At 39.4% G+C, this 15216-nt stretch overlaps 1 protein-coding gene across 31 annotated transcripts in view; it reads left to right on the top strand.

Annotated features, from left to right (window-relative positions):
- The window catches only part of LOC102149777 (uncharacterized), a 316397-nt gene that overhangs the window by 9428 nt on the left and 291753 nt on the right, over positions 1-15216 (top strand). For 8 of the 31 annotated variants that reach the window (XR_011440844.1, XR_011440840.1, XR_011440827.1 and 5 more), the window contains exon 1: positions 3324-3521. The exons of 20 other annotated variants lie outside the window; for them this stretch is intronic. The gene's annotated coding sequence lies outside the window, so the exon portion shown is untranslated. Of the gene's footprint in view, positions 1-3323; positions 3522-15216 lie in introns of those variants that run through there. 3 more of the 31 variants (XR_011440841.1, XM_070273818.1, XM_070273820.1) reach the window with 2 other exon arrangements.

Here is a 15216-nt window from a genome sequence, read left to right as displayed (position 1 = left end):
AAAAATATCCAGTGTGTAGGTATAAAATGTAACTGTGAATTTTCCTGGAATAACTGATCTTATTTTGGTTTGAAAAGATCTGGACTTTGAAAAGAAACTTGTACTGTTCCCTTGTATGCAGCAGACTACATTCCCCGCCTCTCTGAGGGAACTTTTATCTTAGCACGTAGGACTTTGAGAAGGAATGAGTGAGTCACAAAATAAGAAATGCTCTGGAGAAAGTCATATTCACTTCCATATCAATCGTGTGTGATGCTGTGTTTTGCTGTTTCTCCTGCCTGGAGCAATTTTTCTTTCTCTGCTTCTTTCCTTTTTGCAAGCTGATTTAGGATACTGGTGCCTTCCTTGAAGTCAACCGGAGATGGCATGGTGTTGCAGAGAGAACTCGGGACTCACAAATTTAAAAAGCCTGAATTTGAGTTCAGCTTCCACAACTTACTAGCTGTATGGCTACAGCATTTGACTGTCATGATCAATTTCTGCATCAGTAAAATGGGTATATTAATATCTGTCCTAACTCACAGGGTTGCTGTGAGGACCTCAAGAGACAATGGGTGGTAAAGTGTTTTGCAAATTCTAAAGCACTGAACAGGAAACAACTTGTTCTATATCATTTTGAGTTCTTAAAATGTATGTACAATTGGTGGTATCTCAATTGTCTACACTATCATAATGGCATGTTGTTCCAGAATGTCTCTACTTAACATTAGAACTTATGTGGGGCTATGATTTGGAATCGACCTATAGCTCACGATTAAATATCAAACAAAACCTTGTCACTCCTCTGTTCCACCTCTCCCACACTTCCCAAATATCCTGCCTCTTTGCTCTGAAAGTTTGTTCAACCCTTGTATCTGCCACTGTTCCTCCTCGGAGGTTCACCTGGGAACTTCTTTAATTTAAGCCTCCTTGTCAGTAGGACTCCATCTTGCTACTCCTGGAATTTCCACAATTATTGGAGCAAAGTGCCGTGAGGTGGGTCTGGGCAGTGTGCAGTACTCTACGGGGTGGGTGGTGCTGAGTTTCAGACATTACCATTCTCAAATTGGAATGTGTTTTCTAATAAAAATAATAGAACACAAAGTGTAAGTCTGATAATGCAATAATAACATAGTTCTGCTACCTGATGGCTTAGGTTTTTGGTGGGCTAATATAAGAATCTACAAATTATTTATACAATTGTTTATTTCAGAAAACGCTGAATGAGTTACAAAGACTGACTTATTAACGTATATTGAGAGCTAAACCTAGTTATGACTTGAGGCTTTCCTGTCCTGAATGTGAGAACCTTTCTTCCGAAGTTAATTTGTAGCAGTATTTTATAACCAATTACAGTGGGTTGTGACTGGGTTAGTGCGGTAGCTGGGTGAACGCTGATGCTGGGGTGGATGGAAAGGGAAGGAAGGAGTCTGGTCCTGGGTCTGCCGTTCAGCAGCTGTGACACTGGACAGACACTTAAGCTTTTAAGTCTCAGTCTCTTCACTTACAAAATAAAGATAATTACAATAGCATTCAGTTCACAGGGTTGTGGTTAGAAATTCTTCATAGAATAGAACAGGTTATACAAAGAGCATTGTTATAATGACTCAGTGCAATATTAAATCAGCTTTCTATTTTATTGAACAGGCGATGACTGGCTTCTGAGTGAGAACTCTTAAGAGTGTGTTCGTTGAAGGTAGGGTGTTCAGAGAGTACTGAAGATAAAAAATCACCACAAATACTTCATGTACGAATAAGGAGTTGATTAAAGTGTGGTATATACACACAATGCAATATTATTCAGCCACGAAAAGGAAGGAAGTATTTACACATGCTACACTGTGGATCAACCTCGAAAACATTACGCTAAGTGAAAGAAGCCAGTCACAAAAGGTCACCTACTGTATGATTCCATCTATGTGAAATAGCCAGAATAGGTAAATCTACAGAAACAGAAAGCAGATTGGTGGTTGCCAGGGGTGAGGGTGTGGGGGTGGTAAATGGGGAGTAACTGTGTAAGGGGTTTAGGGTTTTCTTTTGGGATGATAAAAATGTTTTAGAACTAGATGGAGGTGATGGTTGCATAGCATTATGAATGTACTAAATATCACTGAATCACTGACTTTACAATGGTTAATTTTATGTTATGTGCATTTCATCTCAGTTGAAAAGATACTTCGGGGGAAAAAAGTACAAAAAAAAGACACCTGGAGCCAGCCCCGGTGGCCTAGTGGCTAAGTTCGGCACACTTCGCTTCTGCCGCCTGGGTTTGGTTCCCAGGCACAGACCTATACGATGTCAGTGACCATGCTGTAGCGGCCACTCACATATAAAAAGAGGAAGATTGGCAACAGATGTTAGCGCAGGGCAAATCTTCCTCAGCAAACAGAGGAAGATTGGCAATAAATGTCAGCTCAGGGCCAAGCCTCCTCAGCAAAGTAAAACAGAACAAAGCAACACGAAACACCTGAGAAAGTTGACTTTTTAGGAAGCCTTCCTGACTATATAGTCTGGTCCTTTGGTGAGTTTTGTGAAGAAAGGCTCCCCTCTTCCCTACGTTTTTTTCTGCCTTTGTAGCCCCATCTAACATTTTGGTTTTCTGTACCCCCAAGAGTACTCAAGTTCTGTTTGAGTCACTTCTTTCATTCATTCACAAACTCATTCATCCACTTGGTGTCAAGGAGAATGATAATTAATGTGATCCAAGACAGAGAACAGCAAGCTGATCCTGCTGTGTAACTTTGACAGGCATGTTAACCTCTCTGGTCTTAGGAAGACATCAACTAGGTTACTTCTCAGGACTCTCAGTTTTAAAGTTCTATATTTAAGGAATGAGAAATGCATTATTAGGTTTCCTTTAAATATTCTACCAGCTAATTTCTCCAATTCTTTTACTTCGAATTCATTTATCAAACTTAGTTAGACAGACAGAAAAAAATACATTACCCTTTGAATTAGCCTGCTCTTTTTCATCAGACCTCAATAATGAGGAGAAAATTTATCTGCATGTCTGTGGCAAAACTTCTTTGACCATGGGAAAGCTTTCCTCATATTTTTTAAGATAAAAATGCCAAAAACATGTAACTGATATACTTTTAACATTTGAAAAGCATCAAAAATGATTTTTATCTTTAATTATAAAGTGTAACAGAAAAATAGACACTGCAATAACTTAATAGCCCATCAAAACACTATCTTCAAGGGTCATTTAGCATTTCCATGATAAATTGCTATTTTTAGAAGCTTATGTAACCAAACAAAGAATGTGTTCTTGGCTATGGCCACGAAGACAAGTTATTATCGTGGGAGGGACAAAGGAATCTGAGAGGCTCATGAGAGACGGAGCCAGTTGTAGAGGACATTTCATAGAGTGCCCTTTCTCTTTAGTCTCCATTTTCTGCGATCAGGGTGATGCAGTGCATTTCAGTGCCATTCTCACTTTTGAAGTGCTCTTTCATCATTAGCTAATAAATACTCATCAATGAATTTTCCTCCTCGTCTTGGAAGTTGGAGGAAAAAGAAAGATAATCGCTTTCTATCTTGTAAGTATTACTCCCCTTGGGGCTTCCCCTCTTGTGCTTCTAGTAGAAACATAAGAAATAAATTATACCTACTCATTTGAAAGGACCGAAGGGTACCATTCCTTCCATATAGAGCACCTGGAAATTTGCATCAAATATTAATGATCTTCAGTAACTACCCAACTGTAGTAGCAGAAGGAAGGTCTGTCTTCCATTACCAAGCTCTATACTGTTTAGTGTCATCTTGAGGAAGGATGCCTTGGGGGAGTCTTCATCAGGGAGCTGAGTATGGTAGAGTTGGGCTGGGAAGAATTGGTGTCTGTCTGAGCAGGAGCTCCCAATGTACTTCGTATCTCTAATGTCCAGGGTCAAAAACTAAGGGTTTTGGAATTTTCTATTCTTTTGTATTATCCACACTTCTCCCCCATGTCATCTTAGTTCACTTAGACTTGGCTGTGAATTTCACAGTTTCTGCTTGGTGAATTGCACTACGCATGCTTAAAGATGCCCCTAGACTGTTCTAGCTGTGGATGGGTTTTGAAGAAGACAATCTGATTTATAGCATAAGTAATGTCTTACTGGGTGTCTGCTGCCTTGTCGTTGGTAGTAGTGTTATCCAATAGACATATAACGCAGACCACAAATATGAGCCGTATATGTAATTTTAAATTTTATGGTAACCATATTAAAAAAGTAAAAATAAACAGATGAAATTAATATATTTTATTTAACCTAATATATCCAAAATATCCGAAATATTATCACTTCAATGTATAATCAGTATGAGAAGTGTTAATGAGATATTACACATTTTTTTCACCAAATCGATGAATTTTGATGTGTATTTTACACTTACAACACATCTCAGTTTGGACTAGCCACATTTTTATTATCAACAACCACATTTCATATGCCTGGTGGCCACTGTATTGGACAGGGCAGGTTTATAGTTATGGATAGACAATATTTTAACAGAAATTTTTAAATTAAAAAGCATTCTGAATTATTTACCACAAAGTGAAATCCTGATGTAAATTACTGTAAGTTTTTTCTTCAAAGCTTTCTCTTTATCAAGTAAATTACCTCTTGTTTTTTCGGGAATGAGGGGAAATTAGAGGGTTCTAGCATTTGCCAGCAGGGAAAGGCTTACTATATGTTTTCTCAAACCTACAATTCGCTCGGGTGGTTAGCGTTGGTACTGGAATTAACCACCGTAGTGTGAATGAATTACAATCCCTCCCTCCCCATTTTGCTTTAAGTCCTGCTGTACCTTGAGCTTGGATCGAACTAAAAACCAGGAAATGATGTGACTGTTGATGTCAGATAGCAGTTAGGATTTGACCGTGTTTCTTTGAGCTTAATCCTATAGTAGCTGCCCTTTAAGTGGTTTCCACATACTCTTACTTTTTATTGCCATCATCCTCTGAAATAATCTTTTGTGTTTATTTTTATGTGGTTGTGTTCCCATGAATAAAAAGGATCCTTCTTATACTTGTAGCTTCTCACCTCAGCTCAACTGACAGAATTCTAATGGGCCACAGCAGCAACCTAAGGACATAGAGGCGCCAACGTGGCCACAATGAACTCCCTTCTTGGGCTAAAAACCTCATTTTTTTGGAGAACAGTATCACAAATATTTGGTCAGTCTGTCATTCCATCAACTGGAACTTTATTCCTTGGCGCTTCCACACATTTACAGGGGAATGATCATTAATGTTGGTAATTATTTATCTTTGGACATCAACCATGAGCAAAGCACTGTGGTAGGTGCTGTGAGAGATATGAAAAGGAAACATCATCCTCTCTGCCCCCAAGGTACTTAGCCTGATGATGCCGGTAAGCATGATACATAAGAGTCCCAGTCAAGGTTCTAAAGGTTTGAGCAGAAGTATCAGCAGGGTGCTCAGATGTCCCTGAGGTCCTCTAAGATATAGGGAGCAAATATTTGCCATGGCCTGTTTCGAGCCAGGAGATTTACTAGATGCCAGTGACAATTAAGAGGAAGACATAGTTTCTCTTCCTGAGGATCCCCTAATCTACTGTGAGATGTGGGAAACACAACCACCTGCAGAGCCGTATGAGATATGATATGATAGAGAAATAGAACAACTGAAACACAGACGAAGGAGAGACCAAGACCTCCAGTCCCAGTTGGGGTCATATCTTCAGAGGCAATGGTGATGGGGCTGATTTTCAAAGCAGAAGTTCAGTGACAGGAAGAGGAGAGGAAAGCAGCCTGGTGAGAAAGGGGCAGGAACGAAAGCAAAGGTGGTCCTAGGGCTGGTGAGCCTTGGAGAAAAGTTGTATCTGAGCAAGTTGCATTCTCCCCAAATCATGTGATTCTGTCTTAGGATACTTGATTCAAATTATGCCTGTGTATGTTCTCTAGAGTTCATGGATGTTTAAAAAATTATTGTAAGTTACTAAAAATGGATAATTTAATTTTCGCTATCATTTAAAAACTCCCACATCAATGGCTATTTTTGTTTCATCATTATAATAGAGAGGTGCCATGTCATGATGGTTAAGAGCTGACTCTGGAAGCCAGATTCAAATCTCAACTCTGCCACTTAAAGCTCTGTGATAGTTAGCACCTCTGTACTTCAGTTTCCTCATCTGGAAAATGGAAAGTAATAATAGCATTTACCTATGTTTAGTAGGTCATTTTTAGTAATAAAATGAGTTAAGGTTTGGGAAGGGCATGAAATAGTGTCTTGTTCATGGTAAGTATCCTAAATGATTGTTAAATCAAATGAATGCAATACACAAACTTCTAGAGGCTTGCAATGGCAAACAGCTTTCTGTGTGACTGGCATGTGATCAGGGCAGTGCTGATTGTTTTTTTTGAGACAGTGAATTTGCTTGTTGTCTAACTGGTCTGAAATCAGTCCCTGATATACACTGACATGAATGCAGATTGCAGTAGACACCCTTCTAATAGGATTGTATGAGCTTTCTATTTTATTTTAGTACATGCTAAAAACACTTTTAATTGTTCTAAATATCTAAATTATCCACTTCAAAGAATTTGCATTTGAAATATCCAGAAAAGCAAGTCTCTTCTAAGAGAATGTGTGAGGCTATGTGTACATCAACATTGGATCGTATATGAAAATAGCACTTTTGTAGGTAAAGGTAACGTTGTCCCATTGCAATGAGTGATTGTTTTGCATTTATGTAAAAATTGCTTATTAAGAAAAAATCCAAACAGGCATAAAAGTAAAGAGAATAATATAGTGGCCGCTCACATATCCATCATTTAGATTTTAACTATTCTTTGGTTAAAGTATTTTAAAGCAAATTCCGGAAATCATGGCATTTCAATCCCTAAATATTCGATTAGAAATTTAGAGGTATATTTTCTTATATAGCCACAATGCTACCCCACCTAACAGTAACCTGTCTTTGATATATCCCATCCATATTCAAACTTCCCTATTTGCCGTCAAATGGCTTTTTCAGTTAGTTTGCTTGAATCAGGATAAAAACAAGACCTACACAGTGCATTTAGTTATCAAGACTTCTTTTAATCTAGGGTGGTCTGTGTCCCTATGAGAGTTTGAGAGGGTTTTATAGTGTGATGGGCTCAAGGTCTGAGACCTAGGGAAGCCCTGTACAGGCCAGGTGTTGGGCTGTTACCTAATTTGCCTCAGGTAGAAAAACTTTTGCCAACAAAGTTAAATCATAATTATCATTCAACAAGTTTTCATGTCCATTATATGTATTCTTGGCACTGGGCGAGGCACTGAAGGTCCAGAAAGACATGAGACACGATCCCTGGGCTCAGAAATCAGGCAGAGAGTGTCTGCTTTTTGACCACGAAAGTTTCTGCTGCATGACCCACCAGAGGATGTGATGTTGCAGTAGAGGGAGGAGTGTGGCTGTCTCCAGGGAACCAGTCAAAGTGCAATGCTGCAGAGTCCTGCTTATGGCTTTTCTTTACAGTGTTGGAATACACCAGACAACTGAGACTGCTGGCAATTTTAAAGCCCAGTCAGAAAGGTGCCTAGTGATTAGAGACAGGAGATTCTGCCCTCCATGCTAACACCCTCTCCCTTAGGGACGTACTGTCTGATGTCATATTCCTTGGTCAGTATAAATTGTGTCAAGCCTCCATAAATATGCCAAGTACTAGATATCATTTGAAAAATGGTTAATGTCTCCCAGGAAGTAGCATTCTAAAGGAAAATATATACAAAAAAATTTTTCCCCTTATATTTTCTTTAATTATGTCTTCTTCCTAATTTGGAAGGAATTCTTGAAAGTGATGAGTTTACAGGGAAGAAAGGAGAAAGTCTTTTTTCTCAGGAATATGTGTATTAGGGAGACAAATGCCAAAGCTGGACCAAAACAGCACGGAGAGAAGCCTGGGGGGCAGGAAGGGCTCTGGACTGAGAAATGGAAAGCCCTGGAGCTGAAGTCCTCGCTCTTCACTTACAGTTATTTTAAATTGAGCAAGTCACCAAACTTGCTTAAAATCAGTTTTCCTTTCTATAAAATAACAATGCCTTTTTCATACGGCCTGTAATGAAGATGAAATAAAAGATGATAATTTCAAAACTTTCTAGACTTTGCAGCCCCCTTACAAATAGGAAAGGAGTATTATTATTACGGCCATTAGGAGGAGGAAACCTGTCTGAATTCTTTGGAAGAACAAATATTTACGAGAGTACTGTGTGGATCAGAAGATGGTGAGCCAAGGTCCTTGGAACTCAGAATGAAGAATGGTTCAAGACTATTTATTTATTTATTTCCAGAATAAAGAATGAAGTATTTTTAAAAATGATGTAACTTTGTCTCAATCTCTATCAGTGTAGTAGCAAGAATAAAATTAACCTGACGTGTTGAGTAGGCTAAATTCATTCCGTGGCAGTGTTAATGAGGAATGCCTCTGCTTCAGTATAAAATAGAGTTATAATAATGAAAAATTGGCTTATTGAGTACAGGTATACACTACTGGGTCTTCTATAAAGTTGAGAAGTCAGTGAACTTGTAGCTATATAGTGTATTGATTATTTGCACAGAAATTATGACTTAAATGCTAGTGGGAGAAAGAAAGGGGAGATTTGACTATTTGACCTTCATACAACTGGGAGTCAGAAAACTTCAAGAGGGCGTGACAGGGAGACGGATTTCAGAACCAGAGGAAGGTGTGAAAAGTGTAAATACAACAGTCAAATATCCTCTGGGTGCCTTAAAACTAAGCTGGGGGACAATTTTGTTTTTGTTAGTATTCTGGGTGCTCAATCTGTGGTAATTACAATATATGGCAATGTAAAACTTGCATTGATGCCAGCCCCCTTCGATGTTCTAGGTATTCTTGGATGGTCATTAAGTAAACCAAGCATATGCTGGTATGTTCAGCTGAGCCCTTCTAGAATTTCCAACAGAAAGCCATTGAATTAGGTGATGAAGGTGGAAGGTAAAGAAGTATCAAATAAGAGGAGTGGTGAAATTCAGAGTAACAAGGATTGCTTGTATAACAGCACATAAGATGCCTTTATTTTAATGGTGTATCTAAACTATAGGATGATTTAAACACTTGGCATGTTATGACTACATCACTCTCCACCACGAAATTACCATTTCTATTTCTTTAGTATCATCTATTTTTGTATCATACATTTTATTTATTGAGCACCTACTATTCGGGAGCACAGTGTCAGGTGTATGTGAGGGAACAGTCTTCATTCGTCAATGGCAGAGTGAGATCAAGCATGATTAAAAACTCAACAGTAACCAGGGGTGGATAATTACTAATGCATTAGTGGCAAGTGCCATTTCAGACGAATGGGAAGAGGAATGACGCAGATAGTTTTTGCTCTGTCTCTTTTCTGGCAATATGATTGTCACATACTCAGGCCTTGCAAGGATTCCAAGTTGTAAGTATTGAGGGTATCTAGTGAATTAGAGACGTTAATCAGTTAGCTGTTCCATCCTGTGTCTCTAGGACTTGGACACTCTCTTTAGATCTCATTGCCAGACATGTAAAAAACTGCCCTAAGACATGATCCTAAGACTTCCTCAATAGAATATGATCCCTATGAGGGCAGTACTGGGGTCTATCTTAGTCGCAACTGCATCTCCAGTCCCTCACATTGTGTCTGAAACAGAGTGGGAATTCGGTAAATAAAAAACTTTATATTTGTTGGAGAAAGATCTTCCCTGAAACAGAAAATTCCTTTGAAGCTTAAATGTATATCACAAAGCTCTGAGGCCATTAGATGAAGTCTGAAAAAGAAATGAGCACTTTTAGAATCACTACATTTCTTCCGATGGACAGTATATCCCTCCATCACAAGGAGCACCCATACACATATGCCTACGCCCGTGCATACCTACGTAGACTCACGTCTGCCCACTTTTTGGTCCTCTGAGCTTTTTAATCTAGTTTAGAAAAAGAAAGGAAAATGACATGAATTGAAAGTTGTACACTGTAGGCTTTAGACCTTAAAAGACAGTATATCATCAGAGAAATAAATCCTTTCTTCTGAGACTGCCTGTAATTTTTTTTGGCGAGTTCTCACTCTCCTTTTGCAACTTTCCCTCTTCCTTAGAGGATTCTTTAAGTTCTATCCATCATCTCATTTACTGAAATGTACCTCATTTGGGAATGAGAACATTTTGGCATAGCTGAGAGCTTTTAATGGAAATATGAGAGAAGACATTTCTGACATATATAATACCTTCAATATGTTGCCATATATTGCACCATCTCTGATGCGTTACCCGAGATGCATAACGACAGATGGGCCGAGGAACGAGAAGGAACACTCCCCAAGTGGGGATTTCTTTAGAAACCAAAACTCCTTCCAAGGTGCTTTGAGCTATTCTTAGCAATTGGGGTTCAACACATTCACCCCCAACAGAAGCAAATGTCTGCCAAGAGGCTGCCTGTGGGAGCTTTGTTGCCTAGCATTTTTCTCCAAACAAGAGTCAAGCCAGGCAGCGTAGTCTTAGACTCAGGGAAACCTAGAGCCAGAGCATTGAGTCCCTGTTTTCAGGTGTGTGACTGTGGTCAAGTTACCTGACTTCTTCGAACCTATGATTCTTCAATCATGTAATGGGGCTGAGAAGCAGTTTCTGTTCCAAACTCTGTAATAAGCTATGAGAATTTTTTACATAGCGGTGGAGATTATGAAATTTTCAGTGTTCCTTACAGTTCTTTTATGTATCTGGAGTGGAAATATTTAGGAGGGATGTTTCTTTTCCTTTTTTGTTTCACCCAAACCTAATCTAATCACTCGATGACTCAAATTTTTCCTCGAATGCAAACCACACATTCCAGGATAATGCAAAATTTCATTTTGGGGTGAGAGGAGTGAGCAATAATGTGATTTGACCATGTATTATGGGGTTAAGAAAATTTAAAAACCATCTCAATGAAGATACAGTTTTGGTATCAATAGCTGTACAGTCATTAGCAATGTTTTACTGTATAGCCACTCTAAGAGCATCTTTCTCCTTCTCTTATTTTCTTTTTCTTTTTCGTACCTTGTCTGTCCCATGCTATAACACGGTCTGAGCGAGTGCATAGATCTGAATCTATAAAATATTTTATATGCTCTCTTTCTTAACCATGTTCCTTGAGCTTGAGTTGTTTATCAGAATCTGCTTTTTTTTCTAACCATCTTTTTGACTTGCACACAGTTTAGTTGCCTGTTTTCACCACACCCATACGTTGTGCTGACAGGGCCTTGTGTTTTTTTCAGCATAGTTTTCCCATCTGGGGCGTGTGCTTGTTATTGTAGTAGGATAGATAAAATACCTACGTAAAGACGTATTCGGGCCAAACTGAGCGTATTCCCAGATTTATGGCTTGTTAGAGTAGGAGGGAACTGAGAGGTCTTTGGAGCCAAAACCTCAGCTTTGCAGATGAGACAAGAGGGACTTAGAGAAGGGACTTTGGGGCAAGAGGGACTTACACAAGAGGGGCTTCCTGGGCATTATGGAGCTCATGATTCATCAGGGGAACAAATGCCTTTAGAAGGGAACAGCTACCAACAAAAGAAACCCTAGACTGTCTTCCTGGGTTAATTTAGAATTCTTTACTGGCAATAACTAGGGCCATTGGAAGTACAGAAAATTAAACACATTATCTTGTTTCTCTGAACTAATAAGAATATTCTTCAAATTGGAAAAACAGTATCCTTTTGCAGATTGCAAATCAGAAGACATCTATCCATAACAGGCAGCTTTACTGGATGTTCAAATTTCTTTTGAAGGTGTACAGTAGGTATGACTACAAATAAAATTTTTCCTGTTTTGCATCCTTAATGTGCCTACCATGCTGACCACCCCCTATCACTCACTGCCTACCTTCCCTGCCTCCGCCCCTGACTCCAGCCTAAACACCCATTGCAAAGGCATCCTCATTGCTTGTTTTCAGCTGGCTTTTGTTCTGGTCTCATGTCAGCCCATCTCCGAATGCTTGGCTTGGCAACCTTAAACTCCATTTCTGCCTGTGGTTCTTAGACTTGGTGTTTGGCCTTGGTCTCCATGGAGTTTGAATTTTGTTCTGTTCAGTAGATGAGGAAACAAAGGCTGAATGAGAACAGCAGCAAGTCTGAGCTTGCAAGGGGAGGCAGAAGCTCTTCTAGTTGGGATTTCTTGATACAGGGACCATTCCATTCATCACAGAATCACACTGACAAGATGTGAACACAAAGGGAGGCTCTGCTATGTCAAGGACCAGTGAGTATATTCTGAGCAGATTGCCTGCCTTAAGGAATAGTGTCCTTTACCAATACCGGTGAGAGGCATGGGACTTCCCTCAAAGGAACACCCTACCACATGTTCAGAACTTGCCATTTTCGGATTCTCGGCCACTCAGCATTCTCCAGCCACTCTCTACTCTTCTTCTTCACTGATCTTATTGCCCATACCCGTGGTGCACACACCTTGCTCCTCTGAGCAAGCACACTATTCACCTTCTATGACCTGGGTTTCCCTTCTGACTTTACTTTTGTTTCTCCTGAGCAGTTTGATCACCAAGCTTTCAGTTAATAATCCCTTTTTCACTTCTAGAAACTTCTTCCCGGACACCTCCCATTCAGGCAACATTTCACTCCACTCCTTTTGGATGGATTCAGGAAAGTGTATAAATTGTTCCTGAATCAAGCAAATTGCAGATACTCTTTAGAGGTAGGTGTGTGTGTGTGTGTGTGTGTATGTCTAAACACAGCTTCAAAATAGTGATTTAGCTTCTGATTCATAGCAACTAGGCATAGAAGACTCAGCATGGGGTAGTGAACAGAGCCCTCGGCAAGGATTAGGAAACATGAATTCTATAACTAGCTCTGCTAATAGCCATTGCTATGTGACAGAAAACAAGTCACAGCCTCTGTGAAATCTTAGCTGCAAGCTAGTGAGTTGAATCATTTGACACTGGAGTCTTTTACAGATTGTGTCTATATGAGATAGGACAACTGTGCATGGATTTGGGGTAATATATGTGTGGGAATTTATTGTAGAAATATATTAGATAGGATCTCTTATCTATCAATGGCAGTGGTTTGGGGATACCTGAGATATTGGTTCAGTTGAAGGAATTGTGCATGTTCATAGCTAGTAAATAAAGGGATTGGGAGAGAGAATACCCAGAGGTAAAACATCATTACCTATTATTTAAGATATTCTGCTTCCATCTGTCTGATACTGTCAACATGACTTCCTGTGAAAATACTCTTCCTGTAGCGTTTGACTGGCACAAGCTATATTTTTGTTTAAGATATTTTACTCTTCTCACATAAACCAATTAAGTGTCATATTTTATCCTTCCAGGAGTATCCAAATCTAAGGTTGGCTGGCAGCCAGTTTGTGAAGTCCTAGAGGATAACAGCTTATTGTCTATAAACGCCTGTTTTAAAGTTTCCCTATTCGGTTCTGGCAGTACTTGTGATGCAGAGGATATTTATAAGGCTGTGAAGAAAGGTCATATGTTGGGTGTTTGCTGCACTGAGTAGCCCAAGAGATTTTATTTTTTCGTTCAACAGCTCTTTGTTGCTGTAGATGACCAAAACATTGACTCCTCTTTCACTTTTTGCTGAAAATTTCAATGTTTTCTGAAAGCTTTGATATCTGACTTGTTGAGTGGTTTGGAATGGCCCATTGCAATCTTAGGTATATCCTGAAAATATAAATAAATAATAGGAAAACGTATTTAGTCAAATTTGGCACTTCAAATTCATAGGCAACAATATCTTGGTATTAGGAAGCAACAATGTCTTCATATATTTAGGCTTCTCTTCTGTAAAAAATGACCTCCATATTTAAGAGGAAAAGCTGCTTTCAACAACTTCAATGAAAGGGTGATTTTTTTGCATCTTAAAAAGCTCATTCAAACCAGCATATTAATGATTTATGAACAAATGACGGGAGACTATATGGGATTACATTCCTTTTGAACTGTACAAAGTTGCAAAAAGCTTAGAGAAAAAGAACTTGGTTCAAGATAAATGTTTGTTGAATTGATTTATTGAACCCTTCTAAATGCTTTGGATGAAAAAATTGAAATCTAAATTTTATTTTATATTGCAAAGGTTTCTAGAAGATGGCTTTGAAACTCGAATGAGCATAAGTTTAACCATAATTTCTAGCACTTGATAATTCCAGTTAGGCATGTGGATGCTACAACTTTCGCGCAAGAAAGAATGGCAATCAGTTAAGCCTCATACACCCCAAGAAAAAAGGAAGAACCATGTGGCCAGTCATCTGTGTTTGAACCCACTCTCATTATTTCACAATGCAGTGAACACCTACTGAGTGCCTTCTCTGTGCTAGCACAGGCCTCCCTGTTGCAGCTACAATAAAAAAGAAAAAACACATTCCTTGCCTTCAAGGAATTTACAGACCAGTGGAAGGGTCTGGACAAGAAAACTGAATATTGTGAGACAGCGATATCACCAGAGACAAGTGAGGCAGTTTGGGAATTCACGGAGCCCAGGCAGGAAGGGCAGGGAAGAGCTCCTGGGAGAAGAGCAGTCTAGGCTGAGTCCTCAATAGTGAGTAGGTGGCTCCAGGTGAAGGGTGGCAGTGGAAGAAGATTGTTTAGAGGAGAGGGAGCAATATGTATAAAGGCCATCAGATGACAGAACAAATGTGAGTAGAGCAGAGCATGCAAGGAGTGAACGGTCCTACCTCAGCTGCTCTTTATCATCGTGGAAAGAAAGCTTTCACTAAGGGTTGGTTGTATGTGGCTCTGTGCTACCGTACAGTGATTGCTTGTCAATGGTTCCCTACTGGTAAAAAGTAACTTTGGTTTTAAAAATTCTGCACACGTTATCTCATTTAATTTTCATATTATACCTGTGAAATAGACCACTTTATCCTGATTTTATAGGTGAAGTTCAGAGATATAGTGACCTCGCCAAGATTACTTAATGAGTAATGAGCTAGAACTGAGTCTCAAAGTAGTTTCCTCCCCCACCCCGGCTCCTCCTCCCTCTCCTCCATCATCTTCCCTATCTTTATCTTCGTAATAATGACCCCTATTTGTTGAGCTTCTACCATGGGTCAGATACTACCAGGCACTCTACAAACTTGGTGTCATTTAATCCTTTTAGCAATCAGGATTGTCTGTAGAGGAGGGAACCCGTGTTCTTTTCCCTTCATCCTATCTCCTTTTTTTGTGAAGAACAGGGCTTGCCCCTCTTCTGCCTTCTGTCACATTTGGAAAACATTGCTTTGTGGGGAGAGGGGACACTATAACAATTCC

Source organism: Equus caballus, chromosome 7 (genome assembly GCF_041296265.1).
Source record: "Equus caballus isolate H_3958 breed thoroughbred chromosome 7, TB-T2T, whole genome shotgun sequence".
Classification (NCBI taxonomy): domain Eukaryota; kingdom Metazoa; phylum Chordata; class Mammalia; order Perissodactyla; family Equidae; genus Equus; species Equus caballus.
Note: the sequence above shows the minus strand (reverse complement) of the source record. Positions and strands in the feature narration are given on the sequence as shown.